Consider the following 12,289-nt stretch of genomic DNA (forward strand, 5'->3'; position numbering starts at 1 on the left):
AAACATACAAAATTTATCAAACAACGTTTGTTAAATGAAATTCCCCTAATGCAGTTGTTCCAATTCCAATTTCACACACAGAACCCTAAATGCAATGCAAAGAGATTTTTCATTAGAGAAAATTTCAGCCTAAAAGTTCCCATGAAATTTTCACGTAATTGTCATGTCATAATATGTAAACCAATCAAAATCCTTTAAATTTAAAAGAGGTACTTGTAAATATTTTGGAAGGAAAAGGAAAAAAAAAACTATTTTTTAATTGTATTTTTGGCTTATCTCTTTATAGGTTTACTAAAATTTCAAGTGTAGACACTCATTGGATGTAGAATTTAATTTCGCATCCAACGAGTACCCGTTATGCATACTTTTTAGAAGACTAGCATTGATAAAAATTGAGGATACATTAAAAAAATGTTTTAAACACATTTTTTTTAATGTATCTCTATTTTTTTTTTATCAATGTGAGTCTTCTCAAAAGTATGCATAATGGGTACTCATTGGATGCGAAATTTAATTCCCCTTCCAAGGAGTGTCTACACTTAAAATTTCAGTAAACTTATAAGGAGATAAGCCAAAAATACAATTAAAAAAGTACTTTTCTTTTTTCCCTCTAAAATTCATAACTTTTTTTTTATTATTTTATTATTTTTCCTTAGGAGGCCACTTTTAAGTTGAAATTTCCTCTAATGGTTTTTGGTCCACTTAATTTCCAAATGAAATGAAAACTAAGATGGTTTCTAAATCATTGATAAAGAAACTATTCAAAATGATGACTGGAACACCAATTCTTTCAAGCAATCAACGATCAAGCAATCAGTTTGCTAATAACATAATTCATAAGAACAAAGAAAAATCCAAACAAATTCTTATCAAAGGATATCAAAACCAAAAGAAAACAAGATGAAGGATTTTCAGAGACCAAGATACATCAGGAACACAAGGAGAACTATTTAGAACAAAGTGAATCAGATAGTTAAGAACAAAATAAATATTTTTTGCATCAAACAAGGGTTAGTGTAGGTGCTAAAAGGGCACCAGTGCTCTGCAGTGTAGGTTCAGAGAAGGCTAGGGTGCAATACAACTCTCTGCCTATAGAACAGGGGGAATGCTAATCAAAATCTGACTAAATTCTGACACAAAAAATCAAATCAAGCTTAATGAAAGGTCTTCCTAGGGTCAATTCATATTTGAGTGAGGCAATGAAGGTCGGTTTAAGAGGTGAAACAAGTGCTAATGTCAAGGAAACCACTAAGGGAAAGAAACGTTCCCAAGTGGAGTTGCCAATTTGTTATTCAGAATTTATGATTGTGAACAAAAATATCTTCCCTAGACCTAGTGTACTAGTATAGAACAACATAAATCAAATAATATAGAGTTTCCCTTAGAGAAATTGAAGAATGGAAAGAATATTTCTTGGAATCTATTGCAAGCTTTATTTTCCTCCCATCTTGTAAGATCTAATTGTAGCTCTGATTTCTATAATTAGAACCTGCACATAAAATCAAAACAAGTCAAAGATTTACAACATCTATATAACATAATCCAATTACTTTATTCAATGGATCAATGAAGCATTGAGATATATGAATGGAAACATAACATAACGCATATAGGAAAATGTGACACTCTTTATATTAATAGAAATATGAGAAATTTTACAACTAAGAATAGTGTTGATCTTGTATGGATCTCCCCAAGTTGACTTGTCCTTTTGTTGGGCCTCAGAAATGCCCTCATTTTCAACATATAACACTACCATTTATAAAGCATATTCCTGCACTTTCTACCATATTCATATCTATTTCCCGTAACTCATGCCTAAAACCATCCTTTTCATATCACAGTTAAATACCATAGTTTTATTATGTTTTTAATGTCTTAAGGATGATTTTGCCATGATTTGTTAATGACAGTTTTGCTAAGTGCCTTTGTCGTAGGGTTCTATTGCCGAAATTCTTCACAAGTCAATGAAATTAGTTACTACAAGGTTGAGTACGGAATGTGATTGTTGTAGGTGAAAATATAGTTTGTGATCAAATGGTGAAGAATATTGAAATTCTGACGTGTGGATTTTGTTTAGAGCACCCTCTTTCATATAATCTAGAAACTGTTTGGCAAAATTCATTACCATGAAGGAGCTATGGTCATGGGATATTCCGACACAGTTTTAAGTACAGAATTTCGGATTTGCCTATTTTCGGCCACGACTATGGTTTGGATAAAACTCTTATGCTTAACGAGGAGTTGGTTTCATCGTTTATGCTAAGATTGGTACCATACTAATGTTAGTGCTTGGTTTGAAGTAGTTATGCCATGAAAAGCAAGAATTTTCTCGCAATCAGATTGCGAATTCTAAGATTAGTTTTAATTTTCTGAGTTTGCCGTGTAAATGAATTCATTAATATTTTATGTATAACTATATTTCCTATAAAGGCCAGCACATGAATAAGTTATGGAGGATGGGAATTATCAAGTTGTTGAATTCAAAGCTTTGAGCTTATGTAGACCTTTTTCTATTTTAATCAGAGACCTCTATTCCAGTGATTTAACATGGGCATGTGTTAATTCATATTATTACGAGTACAGTGACAATGAGTTTTTAATTCGAATGCATTAGATTTCCTTTTTACTACAAGTTTCCTAGGCTTACCCAGGTGTGGCAAGGGCCCACCACAATCTGGGATTGAGCTCTTTGTAATTCATAAGTAGATCAACTATATTATTGTGTTCACTTTCATTCCAGCAACGCGTGGATTGATTAGAATTTTAGTGTGATTACATATATTTTGAATTGATCTCAGTGTGTTTATAATCCTTTCTGGTATTGTGTTGATTTGGTTTTGAAACTTCACTCTATTCATTGCATTGTGTACCTGAATTCTTCCACAGAGCAGTGCATTGTCTCTTATGAAAATGTTGAGTTGTATTTCAATATAAAGGCATGCTATTTTCTGTGATTTAAAAAAACATTCATTTATATTTGTGATCGGAATACCTATGATATCTAAATCAATTGTGTTTTGGAATCAGTTAACACGATCTTTGTGTGTTTAATTGGATGTGTTTGTCTCTTTAATGAAGTTCATGATCAATAGTGTGGATTTCCTTATGTATAACAGAGAGATTAATTTATGCTATGTGATAAGATTGTGTTTTCAAACAAACCTAAGTTAGTCACAATAAGGATTGCATTTTCCATTTCCACCATTGAATTGTTTGACTTCTTACAGGCATTATGACTCAGTTTTCACAGTGTGATTTATTATAAAGCATTTCTTTAAAGAGCATTAATTGGAGTAATTAAATTATTATAGGATAATTTAAATTTATTCTCGAATAATATATTAAGATTGATTTCCATTTTCCTTACTGTAGAATAACGGTTGATTTCAAGTATTGAAATGTGTGATTTATATTTCCAGTGTGATTTGATATTTTACATTGCTTTGAGTTGTTTGAAGATAGTCATAGACTATATTTCCATTTTAAATGTAGCAACATAGAATTCGCTAGCAACAAACTTAGATAACTCTGTCAAGAATTCGAGTTCATTAGCTTAGTTTAGATTTAATATTTATTCCTTTTGATTTAGTGATTCATGTTTTGTTTTGACCAGTGTTAGAATAGATAAATGAGTGTTTTCCATTATACATGATTTGAAACCCGTAATTAGCATTTTTTTAAGTCAAATTTATTTTACTAGAAATAGTGCTTGATTTTTTTATGTACTTAAATGACAAGTTGATTTATTACTCTAGTCTAGGTTAGATGCTCTAATCCTACATTACATTCGCTTGTGCCTCTAAGTTGTACGACCCCGAATTGATAATTTAATGTTGGAAACTATAACACATATAATTTCCCCAACATTTTTGGCGTCGTTGCCGGGGAGGTGCTAAAGGGATTAGAGCGTAGTTTCTTTCACAAGTTTTATGTGTGGCGAGGATTTTGCAGGACTATCAAAGGGCAGAGAGAGTATGGTAAGACGTGAGTGAAGAGTCACACATCCACTATAGTGGGGTTGCTCTAAAGTTTGGTTGTCCAAGTAAGAAATTTTGGTGAGTTTTATTGCAATCAATTCTTTTTAGTTTAGATTAAAAATTTCAAGCTCTTAAAATGACAAAACATTTTGGGATGTTGTAAGAACCCCCAGGTACTAATCCGTGTGGGGAGATAGGGATTTGTAAACTAGAAAACACGATTGAAGGATTATTAATAAATTGAAGGAGTTATCTCAAATCCTAGCAGTAGTTGGAGTCGCTACCTCTCAGGAAGAGAAGATCTTGTCAGCAGTCAAGAACCTTTCTACCTCTCGAGAAGTGATCAAAGAACCTGATTTCCATGAGCCACAACCACATGAAGGGTTGGAATCCTCCAATAATCATGTTTTCCAATCGTTAGAGGAAACTGGGGACTTATGGACAACATCTATTGGAAAGAAGCCCCTAAACCCAGAGATCGAAGAGGCTAAAGAAGAGGACATGAAACATTGTCCAAATGAATAAATGGACCAAGACCACTATGGTTACATCGAGCATTGGTTCCAAACCAGTACTCCAGCAAGGCATCATTCTCTTCTTGCCACTTTCTTAGCATCATATAATTTGCAGCTGCTAGTTTTACATGCTCATGTACACTCTAAAGTTTATATGTTAAATCTGACCATGAATATATCCTTGTATCTGATCAGCGCATGGCTTTATTGGAAGTTCTCTTTCACTTGAAGGAGGACATATTTTCTCCAGTATAGTAGGAAAGTTAGTAAATAAGTAAATGGAAATAGTAAAGAGAAAAATAAGTCCTTTTGTGAAAACCATATTGTCTGGCACAACTGCACAGGGACTTTGCTTGAAAACCATGTAACTAGCGGGAAAGGTTCCCAATAAAGCTTGTAAATTTGTATGAGTTCTTCAAATCATGTATCTTTCAAGTCATTATGTTTGTACTCGAGTTGGCTGATGTGGGATTCCTTAAGGCCCACCTGCCAACAAGCCTTATCCCATTGACATCAACACATTATTTGGGATTAGGGTTAGGCTTAGATAAGGTACTTGGGAGCCTGCATGCCTCAATGGTAGGTATCCTTGTCATATACTAAGGAAATACATCAATGTTTCTTTGTGGATGAATTCTGTAGTCCATTCGACTTCGACAAATCCATTATGTTATCACCCTAATTTTTTTTTTTAACATTGGAAAGTTTACCTTGTTTCTAGTCATGGTCTTATAATAAGTTTTGAGTCATCACATGCTTAAAGGGATAAGTGATAGGATTAGAGTCTCAATAGTGTCATTCTCATTTACAAACCCTTCTTCTAGTCATGGTGTTAAAAGGTCTCTAGTCATTTCATGCTTAAAGGGTTAAGTCATAGGGTTAGAAGTCTTTAAGGTCATATTTCATTTCCAAACAAAGTTTTACAACCTTATTCCATGTCTTAGAAGTCTCACATTGTGTTTAGAAGTCATATCTCAAGTCATTTTGAAAAATTTTGAAATTAGCTACGAATCCATGTTTTTGTAGTGTAGACAGTGTAAAAAGCCTGTTTTGCGCTATGAAATCACTAAAGTAGCCTTTTTCAGCAGAAAAAAAAACTTTGTTTTCTGTTTTAAGTAGTAAACTTCAAAGGGGTTTCTTGAGCAACTGAAAGCATATTTTGGAAAATTGAAAGAGGTTCTTCTTCCTAACATACCTATCTACAAAAACCTCTTTCAGTTTCTTCAAATTCATTATGATCTGGGAGAAGTTGATGACTCAACATGCACAATAGTTTCGTAGCGCGCTACGAAACTGTTGTAGGTGCAGTTTTGGTGTTTTGATCACTCTTCAAAGGAAAGAAGCGGCTATTTTTGGAGAATGATGTTGTTGAATAATGTGAGGAGGTAACTTGTGAATTTTTAAAGCTCAAGTAAGGGAAAAAATCAAAGAATAAAGGAGATATGTAAAAAACAAAGTTTTGCGCTACAAAAACAACAGTTTATTTCATAGCACATCCAGATTGACCTTCTTCATGCACCTTCAAGGAGTTTAATTTTTGCACAAGTGTAAGAGAAAGGTTCCAAGGATGATAGAATACATGTCACATGTCTTAAAGGGTCACTTTGTTAGCAGAAGGATTCGAAGACAAGCATAAGGATGAAACCCTAAAAAGGAGGAACTCTGTCTCCTTGTTTTTAGAAGTCAACTTCCAAGGGGATTCCTGAGCGATTGAAAACTCATTTATGAAAAGTGAAAGAGGTTTTTATTCCTAAAATATGAAACTAAAAAAACCTCTTTCATTTTCTTTAAATTAAGTATGAGGTGGGAGAAATTGATGGTTTAACTTGTGCTATGAAACTACTGAGAGGAACTCTGTTTTCTGGTTTTAGCAGTCTTTTTAAAGATCAGTTTATGGCCACATGAAAAAGTGTTTTGGAGTTATGAAGGATTTTTCTCTTAATAAAATATCCATATACAATAACCTATCTCACTTTTTTCATAAGTGTCACCAATTGGGAGATACGAGGCTTTCTTTAAAGTCATAATTGCAGGAAACAGGTTCCTGGTTTTCAGGACAGATAAGGGATGAGTCAACAGAATCTAACAACAAGGTTAAAGGCTTCATCAAATTCGAATTCATGGAGTTATAGGTGTCAAAGAGAATTTTTAATTCCTAGATAAGGTTGTTTTATCATAATAAGGAGTTGTACTCCTAATTGTATTAGGACTCTAAGACAGTCAGTTAACTGTTACTTGTAATTAATAGTCTGTTTTATGGTTAGAATAGGTGTCAATCATAGAAATTCGAATTCTCTTGATGAAGGATGAGGGAATCCTTATTGTAAAAGCTATATATGAAGCAAGAGGTCGAATTAGGAATGGGTTGGAAAATGTTATAGAAAAAGACTACTTTTGTAAATGTTGTGCAGGGACTAGTATATACAGAAGCAATTTGACTTTTTTGAATCTGAGATTCTTAGTGTACTTTAGTGAGCTTTATCTTTTATCTTTGATATGTTTTACTTCCATAGTATTAATGCTTATTACTCAGAATTCATGGAGGAACATGCTCTGACTTCCTTTAAGTGTTCAACAATGGTAAATTGAGTTCTTGGGTCCTATCTTTGGATGTTTTTCTTCAATGTTTTAATACTTATTACTCAGAATTCATGGTTACTCATGCTCTGACTTCCTTTAAGTATTAAACTTTGATGAATCACTTTAAATACTTTCCTTTTGAATACCTTGATGTATCATTACTTAGAATTCATGCCCACATGCTCTGACTCCTATGAACTTCAAGTTATTGAGACTTTCCTGAATGTGTTACTCTTTCATTGAAGTATATACAAGCCTCAGTTTTATAAGAAGAGCTATTTGTTATCTTTATCTCTGTCACTAACTCCATATCCCAATGGTAGCAAGTCTCCATCTTTCAACCTATAAACATATAAAATCACAAACCATAGAGTTAGGCATCTATTTATATCTTTAATCAATATCATTAACCTTTGAGAGAGCCCTCTTAGGCTTAGGAGGCTAAGCTTTAGCTAAAAGATTGGTTTGATATAGTTACACTGAGATAGTCTGATCAGCAGCCTATCGGGGTCCTATTTTGGTGATAACACATTCATGGCTAGTAGAATGTACCTAATGAGTTGATTCCCATTAACATCAAAGGTGGGATATCTCACATTGGTTAATGATCTCCTCAATGGTTGGTAATCCAATTATTCTAGCTTATGTTTGACATCAACACAATTTTCACATATGCAAGATTGCACATGAGTGTGTAGCGGTTGAAGACTATATGGTTTTGAGATCTCAAAAAATATTTGCAGCAGTTTGGATTTTTGTATTAGCATTCCATATTCATTTGTAGCAGCAATCACCTTTCCTTAGTTGTTTTGGGACATACAAATCCTTAGGCATGAGGGAGATGGGGACCTTCATCTTCTTTTTCAGCCTTCAGTTCATCCTTCAACAGATTTGAATCAACATCCATTGCAGCTCTAGAACTTCCTCTCAGATCCATATCAGTACACTTCATCTTTCATGGCATCTTGCAGCATCAACACATCAAAGTAAAGGTAAACCTGAGGTAAATTGGTTTAAGATTCTTTAGTTCATTAAGAATGCAAGGAAACATGATGGTTAACCACTTTCCACTTCATATATTCTATCTTTCATCACCACTATCATCCACCTCCATTTGAAATCCATTTTCATAATAATCAAAGCCATATGAATGAAAAGTAGATCATAGTGGTCCACTAATACAAAGAAACAACCATAATGCCTTCTCTTCCTACATCATAAGCATTCATAACATGTGGGAATGCTATTTTCATTCTTTTGTTAGCATTTCAAGGCATGAACTCTGTTCCTGCAGGTTGGTTACCACAGTGGAATTGTACCATTTGTATCACAAGTATGCAATATTATCACATGACGAAATTCTATATGTTGTGACAAAGTTGACATCAAAATATGAAGTCATTGTTTCCCAAAACAAGAAGAACCACATATAAACCTTGGTCTTAGAGTATGAAAGCATTTGTATCCACCATTCCCATTATCACTTCATGATTCATGAGATCCCTCATCTCTTCCTTATCCACTTAGTGTTTTACCTCAATCAGATCACTCCCCACTCTATGGCAGTCAAATATGAATAGTGCTGCTCCACAAGAACCAGCACCTCCAAATCTTCACGCAGTGTTGCTCCACAAGAACCAACCTTGCCCAAGGTTATGATGTCATAGAATCTATAAATGAGCAAGGGATTTGTTTGCATGAGGATATGCAAAATCGTAGGAATGGGAGGGGTGTTCGGCCTCAAAAATGCCCTCATTTTCAACATATAACATTACCGTTTATAAAGGATATTCCTGTACTTTCTACCATATTCATATCCATTTCCTGTAACTCATGCCTAAAACCATCCTTTTCATATCACGGTCAAATATCATAGTTTTATAGTGTTTTTAATGTCTTAAGGATGATTTTTCCATGATTTTCTAAGGACAATTTTTCTAATTTCCTTTGTCATAGGGTTATATTGCAGCAATTCTTCACAAGTCAATGAAATTAGTTGCTACAAGGTTGAGTACTGAATGAGATTGTTGTAGGGGAAAAGATGAATTTTGTGATCAAATGGTGAAGAATATTGAAATTCCAATGCATGGGTTTTTTTTCAAAGCACCCTCTTTCATATAACCCAGAAACTGTTTGGCAAAATTCATTACCATGAAGGAGCTATGGTCATGGGATATTCTGACACAGTTTTAAGTACAAAATTTCGGATTTGCCTATTTTCGGCCACAACTATGGTTTGGATAAAACTCTTATGCTCAACGAGGAGTTGGTTTCATTGTTTATGCTGAGATTGGGACCATGCTAATGTTAGTGCTTGGTTTGAAGTAGTTACGCCATGAAAAGCAAGAATGTTCTCGCAATCAGATTGTGAATTCTAAGATTAGTTTTAGTTTTCTGAGTTTACCATGTAAATGAATTCATTACTATTTTATGTATAACGATATTGCCTATAAAGGCCAACACAAGAATAAGTTAGGGGGGATGGGAATTATCAGTTGTTGAATGCAAAGCTTTGAGCTGTTGTAGATCTTTTTTTATTTTAATTAAAGACCTCTGTTCCAGTGATTTAACATGGGAATGTGTTAATTCAAATTATTGTGAGTACAGTCACAGTGAGTTTTTAATTCGAATGTGTTAGATTTCCTTTTTACTACAAGTTTCCTAGGCTTACCCAGGTGTGACAAGGGCCCACCACAATCTGGGATTGAGCTCTTTGTAATTCATAGGTAGATCAGTTGTATTATTGTGTTCACTTTTGTTCGAGAAACGCGTGGATTGATTAGAATTTTAGTGTGATTACATATATTTTGAATTGATCTCAATGTGTTTATAATCCTTTCTGGTATTGTGTTGATTTGGTTTTGAAACTACACTCTATTCATTGCATTGTGTGCCTGAATTCTTCCACTGAGAAGTGCTCTTTCTATTATAAAAACGTTGAGTTGTATTTTGATATAGAGGCATGCTCTGTTATATCATGTAAAAGCACATTCATTTATATTTGTGATCGGAATACCTATGATAGCTACATAAATTGCATTTTGGAATCACTTTACACGATCTCTATGTGTTTAATTCGATGTGTCTGTCTCTTTAAGGAAGTTCATGATCAATAGTGTGGATTGCCTTATGTATGACAAGGAGATTGATTTATGGTATGTGTTTGGATTGTGTTTTCAAACAAACCTAAGTTTGTCACAATAAGGATAGCATTTTCCATTTCCACCATTGAATTATCTGATTTCTTGCAGGCATTATGATTTACTTTTCATAGTGTGATTTATTATAAAGGATTTCTTTAAAGAGCGTTGATTGGAGTAATTAAATTATCATAGGATAATTTAAATTTATTCTCACATAATAGATTAAGATTGATTTCCATTTTCCTTATTGTAGAATAAAGGTTGATTTCATGTATTTAATTGTGTGATTTATATTTCCAGTGTGATTCGATAGTTTACATTTCTTTGAGTTGTTTGAAGATAGTAATTAACTAGATTCCCATTTTGGATGAAGCAACATAGAATTCGATAGCAACAAATGCAGATAACTCTATCAAGCATTCAAGTTCATTAGCTTAGTTTAGATTTAATATTTATGCCTTTTGATTTAGTAATTCATGTTTTGTCTTGACCAACATTAGAATAGATAAATGAGTGTTTTGCATTATACATGATTTGAATCCCATAATCAGCATTTTTTTAAGTCAAAGTGATTTTACTAGAAATAGTGCTTGATTTTCTTCTGTACTTAATGACAAGTTGATTTCTTACTCTAGTCTAGGTCAAATGCTCTGATCCTGTGTTACCTGCGCTTGTGCCTCTAAGTCTTACGACCCAAAATTGATAATTTAATTTTGGAAACTATAACACATATAATTTCCCCAACACCTTCCTTTTCACAAAGCACACCTCAATGTCACCCTAATGCATGAAGATGATGACTCTCTTCAATTCAAGTTAGTAGCATGAGGGCATGTTCAGTCTCCAAAAGCCAACCCTGATGTTGTGGATGGAGAGGTATGGTATTTTAGGGATTCTTATCCATTTACCAATCTAGGCTTGAGATCCAATTAAGAGGGGAAGATGAGTTCAAGGGATTAGAGGTGAAATTTCCAAGGGAGGATTAGATAGGATTTGAATTTCTTATCCAAAATAAATGGTTAAAAAAACTCTGGAAGCTTATGGAAGAGGAATATTTAGGATTCTTTTTCATTTTCACAGATTTCTAGAATCAACGCACCCCAGCAAGGGACAAGTTGCTACTGATCTGGTTGGTGCAGTAAGGAGAAACTTGTTTTTGAACGCGGGTCTCTAAAGGGGCAGGGTGTGATGGGCCTTAAAAGCACTAATTTTAGGGAGTCATACTTAGAAACTTAGGCATTTGGATGTTCATGCTTAGATATTTGTGTAGGGATGTTGATAAAATGTTCACGGGTGTAGATTGATCTAGTTTATAGGCCTATTGACCAGAAGCAACAAAATGGTCTATAACACAACCAAACCCAAATCCTAACAATAAGAAGGCCCAATGAGTCTACAGTGGATAAATCACCTATCCAGCTTATGTTGTAGAGATTCAAGAGACCAACCTTAGGTCTGAAAAGATCCTTCTAGATACTCACCCACCTTCTTCAACAGGAAATCCAAAGAAGGAGAAGGAAAATCCTATACGTCAAGTCACCTAAACAAAGCCTCTCTATCCTAAAAGGTTGACCACCCACAGAGCACACTCCCCAAAGAACTTAAACTTCTAGAAGAATTGGATAATTTGTGTATCAAAAATACCTCTCCTTCAATCCATAAATAAAGTTCATATCTATAATAAGTTCATTAAAGAGGATTTATTAGAAGGCCAAGAAGGAGGGAAAGAGATGCCCCTACTATCAATGTCATAGGGCAACTAGTTGATCTTATGCTTGTGTAACACCCTCCTCCCACATTTACCCAACCTAACCATTCCATCAAGGTACACATGTAATGAAGAGTTACTATGATATGATTTGACTCCCCATGTACAGTTAAGGAAGTGGAATCGACAAGACAATACCATTTTGAGCATCCTCAGGAGCTACAGAACCTTTAGGAGACAACCAACCCTCGCAGGTGCCTAACCCTTGAAACCACTTGATTTTTCACTAAATTAACACCTCAGTCACTCTCGTGACAAGGAATTAGCGCAACTGAGGCCCTCCAGTCGCTCCCACAACAAGGC

Source organism: Pinus tabuliformis, chromosome 8 (assembly GCF_031772625.1).
Source record: "Pinus tabuliformis cultivar Carrire ecotype Pingquan chromosome 8, CPIR1, whole genome shotgun sequence".
NCBI classification, from domain to species: domain Eukaryota; kingdom Viridiplantae; phylum Streptophyta; class Pinopsida; order Pinales; family Pinaceae; genus Pinus; species Pinus tabuliformis.